At 38.9% G+C, this 21,906-nt stretch overlaps 1 protein-coding gene across 4 annotated transcripts in view; it reads left to right on the forward strand.

The window, feature by feature from the left end:
• The window catches only part of ADAMTSL3 (ADAMTS like 3), a 279,815-nt gene that overhangs the window by 51,086 nt on the left and 206,823 nt on the right, over positions 1-21,906 (forward strand). The window lies entirely within an intron of this gene.

Genomic DNA, 21,906 nt, shown 5'->3' on the forward strand with positions numbered 1-21,906 from the left:
CGTTAGTAACAAAGAAAACATCTGATTTAAATTAACAATGTATATACCAGATCTTTTACATGACATCCTTTGACTGAAAGATGAATAAATAGAGTGAAATGTAAAAATTGTTAAACCCTCTTTAGCATTGCACAGGAGCATTATTTTCAGATTTGTACAAGATAATTAGCACATTTCCCTCCCCACCAGTTGGCTCATGTACTTATCCAAGAATTGTGACATTGATAAAGGTTTAGCTTTTGCCTTCTAAATTAAGATGCTAAAAAGGCTGGAGCTAGCTGAAGAGATCCCTTGCTTAAACAGCTCTGACACATCACTGCTCTCACCTATCACTGAGAGTTCATTGAAATACAGTAGAGCAGTGGATGCTTCTAATTCAGAAAAGATATACTTCAAGTACTGCAGGAAGCATGTCATTTGGAGCTGTATTTGTATGTCAAGGAAAGCCATTCTTTGGCCTCTGCATGGCCAAAGAAGACATTAATATGTCAATGGACTTTTTCTGCCTATAATCAACTTATTAACACAGTTCTGTTACTAAACTGGTATAGATACATTTTGTAGCAATAGTTTTTCACAGGTTTATTTTAGGATATCTTTTCTCAGTCATGGAAAACATAGATTGCATTTTATTTTTAAATAATAAGGGTAAACTGTTTAAAAGCTGTCTGAAAAGCTAAAAAGTAAAATAATTATTTAATTGCTGAGTGTTTTAATAAAAATATGTATGTTTAATTTGATATCTTTTCTGGGCTGCTTTCATCACAGACAACATTTAGAGTTGCTGTGAGAATCTGTAGTAGCTACTGTATGTTAGCGACATGCTAAACATATAAATACTTAATGTAAAAACAACCCTGAAGATGTTTCAGTTAATTTGGCTCAAGAAGGATTCTGAGTGCAACTGTGGCCTTGCAGAATTCACCATGCTGAAGAAGTTTCAACTAATATAGTCTCATCACTTTGCAAGATAGTCTGGATAATTTAAATAAAATAGTGTGTCAGAACCAATATAGTGCATATGGTTATGTGGAAAAATCTCCTTACATTCACATTGAATCAGCAATTATCCTTTCAATGTCTCTCCATCGTGGCAAGTAAATTTGTGGTACATATTGCATGTCATGTCGATCTCCAAATACTTGAAGCTAAACAAAGTCCTGTTTAATTTATATCTGCTACTAATTTTGCAGATACATTCTTTTATTAATCTGCATTCATTAACTATTTCTAGAAATAGTTAAAGTGGCAGATATTGTTAACACTTGTATAATGAACCAGCCATGGGACAGACCCATTAATTCCAGCTAACGTATGGTAGTTTTGCCACTTAAAACATTTATTTCACTCCACACTATCTTAAAAATAATTGTCAACATTGACAATGATTTTGATTTATTTACACCGGCTCAGGGTCTTCAAAAGCTGTTTGGCCACAAGGAGGATTGCATACACTCATTAAAGATTTTGGCGGAAATAGCCAAAACACTAAACGTAGATATCTGAGTGGATCGTCTCCTTTTTGGATTAATTTTAGTAGTTGTTGACATCTGTGTTTCTTCTTATTATTTTTAACATTTACCAAGGATTACACATTGTGATACATGTCAACATAGACTAAGAGGCATTCTGAGCCTTTTAATGCTCTTAATGTCAACCATAAACTGTACTAGGCTTTGTAACATGAAATACTGAAGTGCTGCTAATTAACAGTAAAAAGGGGATTACATTCTTTATTTCCCAGCTCTCAGTAGCTGCCATGTTACCTATAAATACTGTAATAATATGTCTTTGTGAATGTAACCAGTGATCCAGTCACAATGTGATTTAAGGTAGCCACTCTCTCCCTTTCCTCATGATTCCATACATGCTAAAATGTTCGGTTGCTTTATAAACAAATTTCTCAGTTTGGAACAACACTCCTGTTATATGGTGTCTAAAGCCTCTACATTTGTTTGACAGATGCTCAGAGAGAAGGTCAAAAAGTCCCTTCCTGAGCAAAGGAAAAGATGACAGTTGACTGTTCCCACTGCAGAAACTGTAATGGGACCCATCCACAGTGTGGGCTGGAGGATGGGCAACTGCTTTCCCAGTTTATGAAGGACGGGCAAGATAATTTGTGACTGATTAGGCTCAACAGCAAAAATTTTCTGAAGTGTAGCTTTTAAATTAACCTGTAGGAGCTGGTTGTGAGTGTAGTAAGAAATCTATAGGTTTCACTTTGCTTGCTGATTTAGGACTTGATCCAAAAACTCCCATTGATTTTAATGGGCTTTGGTTCAGGCCCTACACCATTAACGTCAATGGAAGTTTTGCCACTGACTTCAGTGGGGTCAGGATCAAGCACTGAGGTGTTATAGATACACCAACAGAAATACTGTCTAATGCCAGGTTAAGCAGGTAATGGAAAATTGGATAAATACTAGAGAACATGAACACCCCTGTTGCTTCATTACTCTTCAGGGAAAGACCCTTAGCTATAATATTTTCAAATCTGATGTAATAAATGCAAAAAGCTGTAGGAAAAAACACATCACATAGAAAAACCTCACTAAGTTGCACCAGTGATGGACAGATTCCTTGACAATAATAGAATTTTCTGAATTAGCAAGTAAGTGAGCAAATACACACAAAGCACAAATCATGAAATGTACTGTGTTTTGATAATATTAGTTCTAACGATTTTCTACTTCATTATTTGTATGATGTGCCACAGCACATCATGAAGTCTTAGCAAAATGGACCTCTCTTTAGTATGCTTCTATTGCATCTTTAGTGACAATGTGAATAACATTTTGTATTATTTATGTATCCTGTGGATCAGTGAAGTTCTTCTGGGTGCTTTTAATTTTGATAATTTTGTATGTAGTTAAGCTGTTGTAACAAACCTCACTCCCTAAACCAACTCTAAACCAAAATACTTCTTGTTGTTACACCACCTACAAAAATAAACTTACTTCGCATATTGCTTACACTGCAAAAATTAAGTACTTAAAATACATGTCAATATTTGTAATAGGATGCACTGGCTTAAAGGCATTTTTTTTCTAATTTGGCCTTTTGGATAGTAATAGTAGACGGTACAAAATGTATTCTCTTACGAGTAAATATTATGTTCTGAAACCCCAGTTCTGCCACCTTAAATGTTGATTTGTGTGTGTGTGTGGGGGGGGGGGGGGAGGGGTCTACTTGCAATAGCAAGGTAATATTCTAGGTGAATATACATAACAGAATTGGCTCCTAAAGAGAAAATTTTATTACTTGGGCTAAATCAAAGCCTGCCCTTCCCTTTTTATCATTCCAATTCAAAGAGAAGTTTTGTTCCTTCTGCAATTTTTTTTAATACTTTTTGCCATGAACCTGCCAGTTAATGTTCATTCTTCTCTGCAGCATTAATGTTAAGGCTAGAAAATGTTCTGTTTTTCTCATATTTTCAGCTCTGTGTTCTAATGAACATGAAGGGAGTGAATGAAAGTCTTGTGTATCCAATGTCCCTGTCAAGTTGACTTGCTGTCTTTTAGTAGACTACACCCCAGAACTGGTTTAAAAGTAAGGTTGCCACCCATCCCGTTTTCACCTAGACAGTCTGGGTTTCGGCTTGTGTGTCCGGATGCCATTTGACAAGCCCTGATGTCCTGTTTTTTTTGATCTGTGGAAAAGATGGCAACGCTAAGCAGAAGGAAGGAGGCATCACAACAGCAGCAGCCAGTCCACCTCTGGGGCCAGGTTACTTGCGCAGCTTGCGGTGGTGCATGGCTCTGTGTAGCCTGCAGGTAGTGGGCAAGGCAGCCTCGGCTGTGCTGATGAAGACCCTGTGAGTGATGGGGGTGGTACCTTGTGGGGGGAAGAAGCGGAGCGGGATGGGGCCCTGGGAATCCAGTTACCAGCATTAGAAAGGTGGCAACCCTATTTAAAAGATCGGGCCCAATCTTCAGGTACAAAGAGACAGTGTAAAACTTGTCCCAAAGCAGGGTATAAAGTTCTGCAGTTTCTAATCACATCCCAAATCATCCTCTGAAATATGCTGCAAGGCAGACTTAAAGTACTACATAGGGCACAAAGGTTTTGCTGAAGTCTGTCAGAAGATTCATTCTGCATGGTTTTATTAAGTACTTCTGTGAGTTTGGACAGAATGTTTTTAGGATTGTACTCAGAACATACAGAACAGATGGTCCCTGCCCCCAAAACCTTACAGTCTACAACCTGACCCTGAAAACACTTTTATGCACATGTATAACTTAATTCATGTGACATCAGTGGGACTGTTCACATAAGTTACACACATGGAGAAGTGATTCAGGGATCAGGGGGTGTAGTTCTCAATTCAGTCCTTTTGAAGTACATGGCAAATCTCCCATTAGACCCATTCCTGACCATAGCAAACAGCTCCTGAGAGGAACCAAGCACCTTCCACTCACATTGTAGTGAATGAAAGTTGAAATAATTCATCTTGCGTGATTATGTCCATCATGCTTTCTTTTACACACAATACAGCAATGCACAAGACTAGTTTAATGATGTATGGTTATTTAAGCATTCTCATAAAGCTTATAGTGAATCAGTCATTCTAGCCTACATTTTACATTTTATGCTACTTTTTTTTTTTAAGAATGAGGGATATAAATTCCTTTTTGTGCATTGACAACATCAGAGGTTTTCTCCAACTTACGAAAAAATCCAAATGACTGTAATATTTTCAAAGAACAAACTGATGGAGACTGGCCCGTTGTCAAAAAAGCACTGTAAGAATTAAGTTGACTGTGTTATGATTTAATTTTAAATTAACTTATGGTTGTTGACAACATTCATATTTCATAAAATAGGTGTGGGGTGCAAGTTTTCTGTATTTCCTACCACTAAGAAAAAAACATTAATTCTGACATCTGTTTTTAACACTTTCCCTCATATTTTTGGAAGAATGCCTGGCAAAAGCTGGAAAGTGACTAAGAGATCAACTAAGATGGCCTAAGGGCCTGTTCCCAGCTGGTACAACATCTGGAATGTTACATATAGTGGATAAATTCAGAGCTGTAGTTTAATAAGATTGGTATTCAAGATTTCGGCCTACAGCATAGGAAAGGACAGTGAAACTGACCATACATAATGTGTCTACGTACCTGAAATACAATTTGCTAGGTTTTTGCTTTCATTTTGGCAGATGCCTCATACTTTATATATAAACTTTCATCTAGTATTGTTTTGGAGCTTTACGAGATACTCAATGAAGTCATATTGGTATTATATCCAGAATCTTATCTTAAGGTATGTCAGGGTTTCTTTTCTTTTAATTTTTTTTCTTGTAGGAAAAAAGTGCTAAAGACAGATTTTATGAGTTGACTAGAAACAACTTAAGTTGCTACATTTGGAACTTGCTGACAGGAGATCTTGTGAAGGCCAAAAGCATGACTGGGTTCAAAAAAGAATCAGATAAGTTCATGGAGGATAGGTCCATCAATGGCTATTAGTAAAGCCCTGTGCAGATTCAAATTTATATCCGTGGATGCAGATAGCCGTGGATATAAATTGGTATCTGTGGAACCACAGTGGCAAAAGGAGAAGAATGTGGGGTTGCCACTCCCAGGAGCCAGTGCCCGGCGCTGGCAGCTACTCTGACATGGCCGCACTGCCACAACCCCATCCCCGATCCCTTCCACACAGGTGTATGCATCTCCTGTCTTGGGGCATGTGTGCTGCTTAAAACACAAGAGTGTGACCAGGGACAGCTACCTGTTGCCCACCCCAGTGAGAGGGGCTGAGGGCGGTACAGCTGTGTACAGAGGAGCTGACAGCGTGGGGGACTGGCTCCTGGGAGCAGTGGCCCCACATTCTGCTCCTTTCGCTGCTGTGGTTCCCAGGAGAGCCCTGCGGTTTCACACATACCGATTTATATCCGCATCCACAGATATAAATTTGTATCCATGCAGGTCTCTAGCCATTAGCCGAGATGGTTTGGGACACCACCCTATGCTCTGAGTGTCTCTAAACTTCTTGCTGCCTGAAGCTGGGAGTGGATGCTAGAGAATGGATTGCTCAATAGTTGCCCTGTTGTGTTCGTTCTCTTTAAGCATCTGGCACTGGCCAGGCCACTACACGGCTGCTACTCTGAAACCTGTTGTAAAACAGAATACTGAACTAGATGGGCCATTGGTCTGATCCAGTGTGGTTATTCTTATGTTCTCATAAGAGTTGGGAGACCGTAAGACCAGATCTCAAAAGGTTACATCAGACAAGGAGGGAGCTGCTTTCTTCAAAAAAGGATCATGCGCTCCATGCCCTGGTTTTTATGCTACATTCTTAAGTAAGGATTCTTTTTGTTTGTTTCATGTTGAGATGCTGTTGGCCATTGACTGAAGCACTTCCCCTATGAGAGGTGAGCCATAAAAATTATGGGGCTTTGGGTAAAATTTTCAGAAGTGTCTAAGTGACTTAGGAATGTAAGTACAGCTAGCCAAGTAGTCTGATTTCAACTTCATGAAAATTTTTGAGGTTTTGGGAATATTTGTTCTCCCAAACTGGGACAAAAAGCCAAAAACATGAACATTTTCAAGTCAACAAGTCTGGTCAGTTTCATCACTGCTATTCAGTGGTGAGTGGCTATGAAATTAACAAGATTCATGTAAGTTTTGCAAAAAGAAAAGGAGTACTTGTGGCACCTCAGAGACTAACAAATTTATTTAAGCTCACGAAAGCTTATGCTCAAATGAATTTGTTAGTCTCTAAGGTGCCACAAGTACTCCTTTTCTTTTTGCGAATACAGACTAACAGGGCTGCTACTCTGAAACATGTAAGTTTCAGTCATCTGTTTCTAGGGCTTCCAGTCAGCTCAGGTAAAACATTTTTCCATCTCTGCAAGCTAGTTGTTCTTCTATTCAGAATAATTTTCACTTCTTTAGAGACTATAAATGAGGTGCATTTAGAAAAACAACATTTCTGCCTGAATCAAAACATTATTTTAAGCAAGAATATGATGTCAACTAACTACAAGGCACTTCCACATGGGTTTGGGCTTGAGTAATATATACTTGAGCAAGTATCTGTTACGTACAAACCAAAATGAATTGGCTGGAGGAAAAGAGAGGCAGCAGTGGAACGGGGTGCAAAGGGGACTAAGGAACTGGGATATTTTTAAAAGCAAGACAGACTCACTTGTGTTTCTGTCAGGTTTCTCACTGTAGGGATCTGATCCTGTGTTCCTGATACAGACAGAACTCCCAGTCGGGCTCTATGTTATCTGAACAGCATTAGATTATATGGATTAAGTTAAACCATACAGAACAACTTTATTTTGTTACTAATACTGAGGACTTGCTTAGAAGAGTAGTTTCAGATTAAAAATAAAGGATGTGTGCTTGATTCTCAGTTGGAATTTAATAATCATGTTGTACCAGCTGTAGAACCACTGGAGAAAATCTATAGTTAGTGTCAACACCTTATCTATTAAAGACCATTTTGTATAAAAATTGGTAACAAATTCTGTGATGTCCTGCTAAACCAGTTGTGAGCCTGAATTTATAAATTGTTAAGTTAATGAGTTGCTATTCCAGGGCAGAATAATCCCTTGCAATTTGAGAGTCTAGGATAGTCCACCCACAACTTTTAGTTAGGTTATATAGTGTTTTATGTTAGCTATGTGAATAATAATGTTTATGTATTTGGAAAGATTTTAAAATAGGGTAGAGGACTGTAATGTCCTGTCCCTTTAAACGTTTGAGCACAAACACCTCACTTTCATGTTGGTTTCAGTTTTGCTGCCTGAACAAAAAAGCAGCAGCCACAGCAGACAGCTGTGTTTCTATCTTATCTGTTGTGTCCAGATATAACAATTTCTACTGTAGGCATAACATACTAGTGCCAGGAGCAAAATGATTTACTCTCTTTCATATTGTACTCTCTATGTTGCTGATTCAGTAGAAAGGTAATACAATACAACGTGAGATATAATGTTTCTGAATCTGCATTACCTGTGAACAGCAAACTATTAGAGTATTGTGTAGCCCATTTTTCTGCTTGTTTCTTTGAGCTGTGTAGTTATATTTTAAAGTGGAAATATTTTCTGGCTTACTGCATTTAAAAAAAACCACATAATTGCTACTTATCACTTATCCTGAGCCATAAATAGGATACGTTTCATGTCTTGAACAGAATTAATTGTTGTAATTGTTAGAACAGAATGAAAATAATAATGTTAAATAAAATGCACACTGTAAAGAATAATCTAGATCTTTTTTTTTTTTTGCCTTCAGCTTGCAGCAGCATTTCACATTTTATAATTTATGAATTAATTAGCTACCACTTCATGAAGGAATGCTGATTTAAATAGTTATCCGTGATGGTTATACAGGGACCATCAAGTTTTATTATACATAGGTCCACAATATAAATTGCCTCTTTAAAAAAAATTGTAACTATTTTTTGCAATGCATATCAAATTAAAAGTGAAAAGATACACATAAAAAACTAGATTTAGGAGCATTCCTGGGCTGCTGTTAGGTGATAAGTACTCCATGTACTACTTATAAAGATTTATGTTCCCTTGTTACTACAGTTTATCTTACTACCCTTATAATTATTAACCTTTTTGTTAAAAGTAAAATTCTTTCCACTAAATTAACATACCATAGGTGATATGTAGTGAAGAATGCATTTCCAGCAGATTTTTTGCCAATGAATAGTAACAGAAATGCACGCAGATACTATTTAAGTTTGTTTGGCAATAGTACTGATTTTTTCTATGTATATTTGCCTTCGAGTAGGATGGCTTCTGCTGATTTTAAGTATTATCTAGAGGGTAGATTTTTGTCATACGAAAACCTGCCTGAAACCATTTGTTTTAGTGTATAATAAGTAAAGGTATTACTTACCTGGTTTCTGTTATTGCTCATAGAATCATAGAATATAAGGGTTGGAAGGGACCCCAGAAGGTCATCTAGTCCAACCCCCTGCTCGAAGCAGGACCAATTCCCAGTTAAATCATCCCAGCCAGGGCTTTGTCAAGCCTGACCTTAAAAACCTCTAAGGAAGGAGATTCTACCACCTCCCTAGGTAACGCATTCCAGTGTTTCACCACCCTCTTAGTGAAAAAGTTTTTCCTAATATCCAATCTAAACCTCCCCCACTGCAACTTGAGACCATTACTCCTCGTTCTGTCATCTGCTACCATTGAGAACAGTCTAGAGCCATCCTCTTTGGAACCCCCTTTCAGGTAGTTGAAAGCAGCTATCAAATCCCCCCTCATTCTTCTCTTCTGCAGGCTAAACAATCCCAGCTCCCTCAGCCTCTCCTCATAACTCATGTGTTCCAGACCCCTAATCATTTTTGTTGCCCTTCGCTGGACTCTCTCCAATTTATCCACATCCTTCTTGAAGTGTGGGGCCCAAAACTGGACACAGTACTCCAGATGAGGCCTCACCAATGTCGAATAGAGGGGAACGATCACGTCCCTCGATCTGCTCGCTATGCCCCTACTTATACATCCCAAAATGCCATTGGCCTTCTTGGCAACAAGGGCACACTGCTGACTCATATCCAGCTTCTCGTCCACTGTCACCCCTAGGTCCTTTTCCGCAGAACTGCTGCCTAGCCATTCGGTCCCTAGTCTGTAGCTGTGCATTGGGTTCTTCCGTCCTAAGTGCAGGACCCTGCACTTATCCTTATTGAACCTCATCAGATTTCTTTTGGCCCAATCCTCCAATTTGTCTAGGTCCTTCTGTATCCTATCCCTCCCCTCCAGCGTATCTACCACTCCTCCCAGTTTAGTATCATCCGCAAATTTGCTGAGAGTGCAATCCACACCATCCTCCAGATCATTTATGAAGATATTGAACAAAACCGGCCCCAGGACCGACCCTTGGGGCACTCCACTTGATACCGGCTGCCAACTAGACATGGAGCCATTGATAACTACCCGTTGAGCCCGACAATCTAGCCAGCTTTCTACCCACCTTGTAGTGCATTCATCCAGCCCATACTTCCTTAACTTGCTGACAAGAATACTGTGGGAGACTGTGTCAAAAGCTTTGCTAAAGTCAAGAAACAATACATCCACTGCTTTCCCTTCATCCACAGAACCAGTAATCTCATCATAGAAGGCGATTAGATTAGTCAGGCATGACCTTCCCTTGGTGAATCCATGCTGGCTGTTCCTGATCACTTTCCTCTCATGCAAGTGCTTCAGGATTGATTCAGGATTGATTCTTTGAGGACCTGCTCCATTCATATGGAATGGCAAATGGAATGCACTTCCAAACCCGCATGATTTGGTTAAACTCTGATCACCCATGCAAGTTTGCATGTCAAGCCAGGGTTTTGCTTTCCTGTTTAGTGGCATTACCTTTGGTTCATGCAAGAGACACAAAAGCTACTTAAATCATGATAAGATTAGGGTGCTTCAGGTCAGTTTGAGAACCACGTATTGGGCTAAGTTGTTCAGCACATTATATATTTCTTACCAAGTCAACAGGTAGCATTGTTAAAATGTTGATGCTGAAAGGTGTACTTGGTTCCTTCCTTCCTTTTGTCTTGGCTTTGCGTCTCACGTGTACCCTGCCCTGCTGCTTAAGGACCTGATCCAAAGCCATTGAAATCCTGGCTCTACTGAAGTTAGTCACCAAACTCCCATTGACTTTATTGGGACCAAGATTTCACCGTGGGAGTCTTTTCATTGACTTAATTGGGTATTGAATCTGGCCCCAAGCCATGATGCATTATTTTATTGTTACAATTTTGCAGAAGGATGTGATATCGTAGTGTTAATATGTTGTGTGTTCTTTCTTTGACATTTTGGTGTAGTTACGACTGGATTGTACCGTCAGAGAAAATTTGGGGATCAATATGTTTTAAGTTTAGGACTCAGTTATGGCTCTGAAGCCTGAACTACTCTGGGGAAGGAGGAAAGATCATTAAATGGTAGTGCTTGGAAATACCGTGTCTTTTGAGAGGCCTCATGGGGAGCATAGGGAGATGTGCTTTTCTTAACAGATGTAGCAAGAGGTGTGTCCAGAGCTCCCTCAGTACAGTCCAGGGGGCAATCATCTGCCCTCACCCAGAAATGTGAACAGCACTAGCTGTCATCCATTGTGCTCTTGGAGACAGATTTTGCATGGGCTTGCATGCTGCTTAGTGCTCCGATTCCCTGCTGCTTAGTGCTCCGATGAGGAGAGATGTGTAGTTCAGCCATTAATGTGAAACTAATGCACAGGTGGTTCTTAGTGCAGGCCATTGCATCTATGCTTCTGTTCAGGTTTCTGAGCTAAAATCATAAATATGATTTAAAAACTAAAGCAAAAGCATGGAAGGAAAATATTCTGTGAGGTAGAAAGTGTAATTTTAAATTGCTGCAGCCATGTAATTTTATTTTAAAAATTACTAAAACACTTATTCCAGAGAAACAGGAAATGGCTGGCCAGCTCTTACTAATGGTTTGTCTTACTGCCAATTTAGGGAAAACCAGAATTAAAAGATGAAATTATTGATACAGGCTATTCATAAGACTATCTCAGGGCATATGACTTCCGCTATTATAGTCCTGGGTTCTTTTACATTCCTTAGGGGACACCATGATCAAAAACAAGCAAAATAGCCCCGGTTAATACTGATGGTTATTTTATTTTTAAAGAAAGGAGAAGAAAACATTAAATAAAACAACACAAATGACAGTCAATAAATAATAAACTGGTTATTTCCATTACAACCTTTTCTGGTGGAGAGCTTTAAGCAGAGATTACATCTTTTGAGAGTGGACACGTGTGGGATGTTGTTCATTTGGTAAGTTAAGACCAAAGTGTATTGTTTCCCAATAGCAAAATTATTGTGAATTCAATCTTAGTATCTTATTATAGATACTTGAAAACTTTTTATATATCAAAATATTTGTTTAAGGACAAGTGGAGCCCATCAAATTATTATCAATAATTATTAATCAGTCAGAATAATAACTGGACAGTTGTTTGTTTATTTTTAAAATCGAATCTCTTGGCAGCATTTTAGTAACATTCTCTCACCTATGTTGGGGTGTTTTTTCTTGGGCTGGTCTCTTCTTGAGTCTTTTCTGTTCTTCTTAGCTGTCATGGCAGCTTGATTGTAGAGATGAGGATAAGTTGTAGAGTGCTTGCTTTTAAGAGGGGGTGTGAGTGTGTGTGTGTGAGAGAGGTTTTTTTATGCTCTTCTCCTTCCTATTTCTATGAAACTAGGAAAATGCACCTCTTTCAGGGTAGTTTAGATTCAGAGTTGGTTGCCTTCACTCTTCTATTAGCTCCATGCTTTCAGGGTTGGTCTAGATGACACCTTCAGCTCCTGAATATGCCGTCTGCTTAATGAATATGCCACACTCTTCTACTTGCCTTTGTTCTTCTCATGGCAGGAAAACATAAGATAACTTTTTACGTTAATTTTAACTTTTTTTTATTCAGTCCATTTTCTGAGATAAATTCTTCAATTTTATTATTTTGACAGAAAATGCAATTCTGTTGTCAAAAAGTCCAAAAGCTCCTGTTCTTTATATAAAAGACTGCCTGAGTTGGGTGAGAGAATTGCTTGAGCTCTACCAATAATTAATTAATTTCCGATTAATATAAATATTCTACTTAAATGGCTTCTTCATAATTTAACAAGGTTATAGATTCCATGTTGGTACATAAAGCACTGTACTCTTAGTGGTTTGTTATCTCTTGACGCAAGCTCCTTAGAATTGCAATGTGTTACAGCAATTAGACGTCATACAAAATATTTAATAAAAGCACAAATTTCAATAACAAATACATCTTTTAAACATAGCACAAAAGAAATTAGTACAAAGTTAAAGCAATGTGAAGTTTAAAATGCAGCTTTTCTGAGTTTGTATAACACTTTTAGGGGTAATAAACATGGTTTTATTGTTAAGGGCTGTTTATCTTCCGGACATTTTGTTTGTCAGGAGACAAAGTAGAAGTCTCCTGGAATGCCTTTGTTTAACATGAATATTTCATATAATTACATAAACAAAATTATATGTATGTGATGTACTTTTTCTCCAAGCACCCTATATATGAAAGTAATAATAAATATATTGTAAGCTTCAGTAAAGGCACACACAAGCTTAATGACAAAAAAAGTTATAACCATTTTATTAATATCACTTTTGCATTAGTATTGAGGTGTGTCTCCATCTCTGATCAGTCATCCTTGCATTTTATGTGTTTGCCTTAGAAACACTAATAGTTGCTTAAATATGGCCAGCAATTTCCTTGTGGTAGTTCTGACCAGTTATGGAAAGCGATTATGTTATCCCACATTTCTGCCAAGCAGAAAATCCTATGAAAACCAACGGGTTTTACCACTCTTGGTGTTGTAAATATATCCATTGGGCTTTAGAAGTTGCACTTGTAAACTTGGCTGAAAATAATTTAATTTGGTACCTGATTGCAAGGCACGTGTAACATTTGGCCTTCCAGATAAAAAAGGACCCACTTGACATCAGCAGCATAGCTCCTCTGCACAGCCTTAAAAACCTCTGCTCTATAGATAAGGTCATTTGAGGATATTCTGTGTATGCTCAGATTGAGCAGTAATCACTATGAAGCCTGATAGGTGTTTGTCAGTCATAAAGCGGATGGCTGAAAGAATGGCCACCTTTCTTTGGCTGTGATCTGAGAGAGGAATATGTTTGTTCAAAAGCATGCCCAGAATGCCTCAGTGCTGGATACTGTCACAGTCATCAGCTTTGAGCCTGCACAGGTAGGAACTGAATGCTCCTCTTCTAACTTGAGTTTGGGTTGCTATTGTGACTTTAAATATAAAAACAAAGAGCAAGTCACTAGCTTCTTTTTTATATAGGAGATGGTGCGTTTATTACAGTAGCATGAATTAAATGCAAAGGCTGCCTTAATGCCTCCTGGGAATACAACCTGATGAGGCTTGTGAATTAAGCTGGCTTCCTTATACTTATTTTTTTCAGCATTCAAATATATATTAGAGACAAAACTAAACTTGTTGGCTCTTGTATTTATTTCTTCACATGTATGAGAGAACTGCCACTGTCATTAGAGATCTAGAATGCTGAATGAGGCCATCAAAGCAAGAAAAAAATCTCCATGCCCATCTCTCTCACCCTATTTAAGTCACAAGATCAAAAACCTGTTGCTGTTGTTTCATTTTTTAAAAATTAACAATATTGTGGTGGTTTTAAAAGACCAGAAGAAGGTAAAGTATGTTCTTGTGGTTAAGGCACAGAAGCGGGGATCAGATTTTGGGATATAGTCTAGATTTTGCCACAGGCTTCCTGTGAGATCATACAAGGAGCTGAGCACCTTGCAGGATGCGGCTGATCGTCAAAGCCTTATTCATGTGAGTTGGCCTTATAGTGGGACTTCTGGCATAGAAAAGGGTTTGATGGGTCAGACACACATCCTCTGTGTGATATGGGACTATATTTGTTTGTAAAGCACTTTGAGATCCGTGGATTGAAGGTGCTACATAGTTAGTGACAATACTGTGTGACGGGGCAAGGCCAGATGGCTATAGTAAAGTAATGGGAGACAGATATATTAGCCACAGGCTAAACAAATCCCTGTTACCAGAATAAGCAAATGGCAGCTGCTCCAGGTTAATTAAGACACCTGGGGCAAATTAAGATCTTTCCAGAAGGCAGGGAGGACAGCTAGGTTGATTGGGACACCTGAAGCCAATCAGGGGCTGGCTGAAACTAGTTAAAAGCCTCCCAGATAGTCAGGTTGGTGTGCATGTCAGGAGCTGTAGGAGGAAGTTGTGCTGTTGGAGAGACTGAGCAATACACACCATATTAGGCACAAGGAAGGAGGCCCTGAGGTAAGGGTGAAGTGGAGCTTGAGGAAGTGGGGGCTGCTGTGGAGAAGTAGCCCAGGGAATTGTACACATCCTGTTTCTAAAAAGTCAGCTACCATAGCTGATACTATTAGGGTCCCTGGGCTGGAGTAGAGGCTCCCCTTTCGCCCCCTGATTAATCACTGAGACTGGGAGACAACGGAGACTGTGCAAGGGAGGATAGCTTCTCCTCACCTCCCTCGCTGGCTTATGATGAAAATGGCTCAGTAGGCTTGACCCTTGCCTAGAGAGAGAAGGGCTACGTGGAGGGTCACAGTGAGCTTCTGACGCTAGTGAAATCCACCAGGAAACGTGGGACCCATGGAGACAAGGACAGAGCTTTGTCACAACTGTTACACTTATTATGAAACTAAAAACTGCATCACTTTAAACGCTAGCATGTGAAGAGGACTCATTATACAAAAATAAAAATGTCAAGAAATGGGTTTGTATTTCTTTTTATTTGAACTATTTTAAAGCTTTATATGGGATAAATTGCAGGAGAGTGGAAACTTCAAAATGTATTGAAAATACAAAGACACAAGTTTTCTCAAGCTGCCGCTGTGGCTTTTAAATGATTATTTAGAATTGAAACCAGGATGTGTTTAACTCTTCTGGTGTTGATATTTTAATAAAATTAAAAGCCTCATTAATGTTTTATTGTGGGCAGCATTAATGAAACCACAGCCAGGTTGGTACTGGATGTCAGAATGAAAATGAAAATGACAATTACAAAGAAAAAACAAATGTAAAATCTTTATAATACAATAACTGATGAATTAAGGGCACACTTGAAAGTACTTGAACTGACTTTCATTTTCCCTTAAAATGGGACAGATGTGGAGGGAACTTTTCTGTTGGCATGTTCTTTCCCGATTTGTGATAGGAGGCTGGATGGGGGTTGGGGACAAAATAATAAGTAGGATACAGTGCTAGGTACTAAAATAGTGCTCTGCATCTCCAGAGTGCTCTGCAAATCTTAATTACTTCTTTCTGTTGAGGAAGCAACATTTGAAAGAGGAGATGAAGTCAGAGACAGAAAGTTACTTACCTCACAAGAGGTAAATAATAATTCTGCATTACTGTAACTTAAAATTAATTTGATTTTTCTTGGCATGTGTCAATTGTGAATAGGGCACTTACTTTATAAAGTGTATAGTTTGCCATTTATTAGACCCTTTTTATAGAAGTAGATATCCTCCAATTGAGCATCCAAAGAACATGCAACGGCAGAAAAAGAACTTAAAAGGAGTGTGTTGCCTGTTCTCTCTGACACTAATAATGGAGCACCTGATATACAGTCTATCTGGGTGAGTGTCTGGGTACACTGCAAGAAGGACAGGAGACTTGTTATGGGTTTTAATCAGGCCGCAACTTTATTATATAGATGTCTGGGACTGTACCCAGCAGATTAAGTTTACAGTGCAGGCAAATCTATGCTTATTCAAATCAGTTCTCCGGGGCTTCCACCAGCCCCTCTTTGTTTCCATCCAGGTCCCCCAGCCGAGCCATGGCTTGGACCTTACCATCCACCACCCTCGTAAGAGGGTTAAGGAGGGCTATGTGAACCGGGGGATTGGCTCCCCATCATACCAATCATAGGAGTCCCCAACCCCCTCCCCCGTTCTGTTCCATTATCCAGTACCTCCTTTTAAGTCCTTTACCAGGCCACTTATCCGGTCACTGGCTGCCCTCCCTATGGAGTACCTGCACTGAACATCCACCCAACCTTACAAAATAAGTTGCGACATATAGCCTACCACCTTTTCTTCTCACCAGAAAAGGTCTTCCCTCACACCCGCTGTAGAGAAGGTGAAAAAACCACACTCCACCGAAGCCAATTGTGGTGCGGGAAAAATTCCTTCCCAGCCCCCCTTTAAAAGGGGCAACTTGTGTAAAGCCCACAGCAGGTCCATCCCAGCCTGCCATTCGCATCCACTAGAGGAGGGAGGGTGGGTGCTGGCTTCCTCGCTGCATGGAGCAAAGAGACTAGTCCCACTCAGGTTTCGTACATTTATGCACATTCCTGGGGGCTGGGGGTGAGTCACTGCTGCAAAGCTGACCGCTGAGCACCTTTTTTACAGCAGCTTCTGACCTCCTCCCCTTCCCCCCCTTGAATCTCCAGTAGCAATTAATTACTTCCTCCTGTGCATATTATTCACACATATTATTCATCTCCCCCAAGCAGAGCTGCCCTTCTTTGGGTAAGTCCCAGACAAACTTTGCCCCACTTTAGTTGTGGTGAAGTCATTCGTTGTAGCAGAGATGGCCTCTAGGAGATGCTCATCAGTGTATCAGATCTGTAGCAATGCAAGAGTCTTCAGAATAGTCTGAAGGTTCAGCTTTTAGAGAAACCCCTAAAAATTCACTTTACTTAATCTATAAGAAACCCTTTTAAATGGTTTCTTTCCTTCTTGCAGGCAAATAAATCCTCTGAATGGGACATACCTACCCTACCTGTGGTCATCCCTGTCTTTTTGGTAGGAATATATCTTTAGTGTGTGTGCATGGTTACTGTATAACAGTTTTTTTCTCTCTCTCTTGTTCTCTCGCTGCTGAGAGTAACAAAGTCTAATTATGGGGCTTTACTAGTGGAGAATATCTTCAACAGAGGCGGGAAGCTGGATGTTTCCCAAAAGCACCTCCTGTCTCCCCAAAGTCACCTAGCATGGTGTTGGGGACTGATAGCCTCTTAGCCAGGCCCTGCTGTTGCTCTCTTAATTTTAGTGGTTCTCCAGGACTTTCAGGTTGAGCTCTAGAACTTGCAGGGCACTTTCAGAAAGCTCAGAGCAAGCAAAAACCCTCATACCACTGCTTGTCAGAGCCAGCATTCATGGGGAGGTTGATCTTGAGTCGTTGGTATCTAAATGACTGTCTTTGTAGAGCTTTTCTGTTTGTATTTTTGCAACAGCTGGCTAATGAATTGGGACCTGTGCAGTTAGGTCAGATTCCTACACAACGAATCATCAGCCAGTTGGATTAATAACTTCACAAAGGCAATTTTGTAAACAATGTTTACATTGCAAGTATCTATGTCACCCCCTAATACCAATGCCAATAAGACAAAACTGAGAAAAAAATCCTATTATGTAGCTTTGCTTGTATGTTTATACAGATCAGATCAGAACATATTAACAACTGATCATACAGTTCATGCTTTGCTTTCAAACTTCCATAGGCCTAAACAAAGTTTTTGTTGTTGTTGTTTTGTTTCTTTGTTTTACAACATATATATATATATATATATATACACCGTACATTCTTGTGTAACAAGGGTCTAAAATCAGTAGTCACTTTATTTATTTCACATGGCATATAATTTTTGGTGTAAAATAATATTAGGTGAAAAGTCCTATTTATTTTATTCAAAATTCCCTTACATTATCTACTTATAATTCCTTAAATTACGAAAAGAAGGAATACTTTAAAAATCAAAGTCAGTTTTCACTGTTCATGCTGTTTGTTTAGTCTTTGAGTTTCACTTTCTTGGAACAGGGGAAGTAAACTAGTTAGTCTCTCTTATTGATTCTCTTGCATTCACACAATGCTGCAATGCTTAGGTTGCAAATGTTGTGGGGGGAGCAAATTTAATTTCTCATTTTTGGGGTTTTTTTTTTAATTAAACATTTCTTTAGCAGGTTCTGCATTTAAAAAAAAAACTGAACTCAATTTTTGTGCCTCTTTTACCTTGATGTATCCCTTAGAGATATTCTGGCTACATTTTAAGTTAGAAATCTTTGTATTGTTTTGGAAAATGAACTTTATTTTGACTTCCCTAACAACAAAGGCAGTTTATAGTATGCGTGGTTTAAAAAAATCCCAAAAAAGTAATGCCCTTTTGAGGGCTTAAGTTATCAGTAAATTGTTTTCTAATGCAGACTTTAAAAGCAAGCTTAGTTATTCACCAAGGACTGTGAGAGAGTTAGGTCAGTTTTCACCGGGACAAAATTACTGAAATAACAGAGCAAACAGGCCATGACTGTGAACAGTGCTTTAAACATAAATGTTGTGATTGTGCCAGGGCTAATGTTTGAATTTATGAAAGAATTTAGATAAGCAATATGATGCAATGCTTTCAGTATTTCAGAAAAAATAACTGGTTCCTTTGAAGCAGGGGAAACTTTCCAGATTCTAAACCATTGGTTTCAATATGTCAACAGGAGCATATATGCAGAGTTTGCTTTACCATGACCTAGTGTTGCAAGTTTACATATAGAGGAAATGGTGCTCATTTAGTACGGTTAACGAAGTTTGCAATCTTGAATTCCTAATGGTTCCTTATTTCCTCCTGGATGTCCTGATGATGGTAGTTCCAAGAGTCCCATCTTTATTGAGAAGAGTTGCAACTTCTCCTTTTCATGTGCAGACTTCATCATTCTTACCCATGCCTTTGCACCATCCAAATTGGCTTTTGCAATATGCTCTAATAGGGTGAGCCTTCAAGATTACATGGAAACGTCAGTTAGTGCACAGTGCAGCGGCCCACTTACTTTACCTGTGTTTCTCACAATGGAGCATATTACGCTTGTAACACCATTGACAGCACTGACTGACAGCTTGTTTCCAGGTGATGGATTTTGGTCTAATGTATAAAGCCATTTGAGGTTCATTTCCAGTGTACTTTAGAATGCCATCTCCTTGTTTCTGTCTGGCAGTTGAGAATAACTGGAAAAGTGTTGGTGATTGTCCTTCAGTTCGTACACACAGGGGCCTGGAGTTCTCAATGGAAGGCTTTGGACTCTGCTTCTCCCCTGTTTTTCTGAAGGTGTGGCATGAAGCTGGTCTAAGTAGTTTTTTTGTTTGAGTAGTTCTTATTGGAAGATCATACATCAATTTATATTGACATATGTACTTCATTTATTTTTGGACATGTTCCCATAGGATATGATAGGCACATCTTAGATGGGAGGGGGGAGGGGGAGAAAGCAGTAAAAGAATATCATAACCCAATGCCTATAGGTAGCACAGTTCTCTCTTCTACTTAGAAGGATCAATTAAATACTTAACGCAACACTGCTAACCTTTGTAAACACTGTGAAATTACCTGAATTCAACTCATTTATTATTCCGGCATTAATTATCATTATTTTAATTGGTCAGAGAATTGGTGCCCTTCTTCCAAAGATAGCACTAGACTACCTGTGAGTTCTGAAGAGACATGTTTTCTGTCTGGGTGCTACGGTCAGGGTTCCAGTGGGCAATCTAGGATGAAGTAGGAGAGAGAGGGGGACAGCACAGACAGAGAAACTCTTGCTTTCTGTGCACTTCAGACTGTATCCAGTTACATCCACTTGTACTGAAAGGAGGTTAAGTTCTTGCTGCATGCAGATGGAATGCCTTTATCTAAGTTTCTATTTAAGTAGGTACTGAAAAGAGGATTAACACAGGCAGGATTTAAATGTGCAGTATATGGCACGTCTTCCTCTAAGATTAGGGAGGCTGCCTCTTCTAGACAACTGGGTATGCTAGTGCCATGTTTCTCAAACTGGGGGCCAAACTTCTACCATCCTTAATTGACCAAAACTTCCTTTGAAGTTAGAGTTGCTGATTAAGAACTGCAGAGTACAGTCCTTAGTTTTGTAACACATCAGAAAGGACAAGGCATGCCCAGAGGCCAGTTGGAAGGAAGATGATCCCTGAGGACTGTTTCTGTTCTAAAACAGTCCACAGAATGAGAATTTGGAGAACCTCTGTGTTAGTGCATAAGTAATAAAACGTTGAACAAAAACATGTCGGGACGTGTTCTCCCAAAATCAATGAGTAACGTGCATACATCATAATTAAGTCAAAATATATATTGAATTTTATGCTTTATTTGTTTTTTTTTTAAAGGGGAGGTATTATTTTTTCCCTGCAGAGGTGCTGAAGTTCTTTTTTAAAAAAATTTCTTACAGAATATGGAATGGTCCAAGCAGTCAGTGATAGGTATGGAGTCTTGTACCTCAAACTAACTGGTTCAAAGACAGTCTAGGTTAGTAGTGAATGGAAGCTGCTACAATCCCCAAAGCTTCAACTGAAATGAGCCAGTGTTGTGAAAAATCAACATCCTGAACTTTAAAAAGACTTATTAAATAAATGCTTTTAGAAATGCTAATTAAAAATGACATTATAAGTATTTCACTTTGGAATTGCCAGAATTCTGTAAGACTGTGTATATGTGGTCCTGGTATTTGAGGAAAATGGGGCAGGATAATTGAGTTCATTTTGTGGCATAAAAGTTTTCTCTTTATGTCTCTTCTTTTTGAGAAAAATTTATGGTTGGTCTGTGTCTGAGACACATAGCCATATAAAAATAGTAATGATATTTGTTTCATTATACAGAGCTCATATGCTAATAGACACATATTTGCTAAAGGTATTGTATGCCAGCTTCCCACTCAGGATACCAATTCCCATTTAGACAAAGATACACACCAGTACACTGGTAATACATATCTCTAACAAGATAGACAAAAAAGACAAACTGAGTTCTACCTGTATAAGTGTGGAAAGTTTGTGTGTATCTTTATGGCACAACAGTGCAAATTACTTGTTGTTCTGTTCTTGCTTCTCAGATAATCCTTGTTGGCAGGCCTGGCAGTAGGCAAGGCTGAGTAGTTTATATCACATCACCAGAACTCGCTGATGAAATTTTTTCACTATTTCATTACCGCTTTACTTTTATATATGATAGTGGATTCAAGGGAGAAACCACACCATGAAACATTATTGAAAACCTTCATCATACAGAATCCTACAGTCAGATTTTTTACAATAATTTTGTTGTGATAATTTCTAAAAACAGATTTAAAAACTGTTAAGAAAAATCTTTTTCTGACATCTGATCAGTGAAATTATGACTGTGACTTTTTAAAGGATAGTTTATGAGCTAGTAATTACCATTAACCCTATATTACGTTTTGCTATATCAAATTGTGAAGCAAAGGCATTCCTTATGCTTAATGGAACAAACAATTGCAGTACTGATTTGGCACTGATTTGCTCCTTTGGCTAATCTTAACTGCTGGCTCCTAAATTGGCTGCAAAACAGCCTATGGGTCTGATGCATAATCAGTCGTCTGTTGGCACGTGGTTCTGGACATTTTTCCTTTG

Source organism: Caretta caretta, chromosome 10, assembly GCF_965140235.1.
Source record: "Caretta caretta isolate rCarCar2 chromosome 10, rCarCar1.hap1, whole genome shotgun sequence".
Lineage (NCBI taxonomy): Eukaryota > Metazoa > Chordata > Testudines > Cheloniidae > Caretta > Caretta caretta.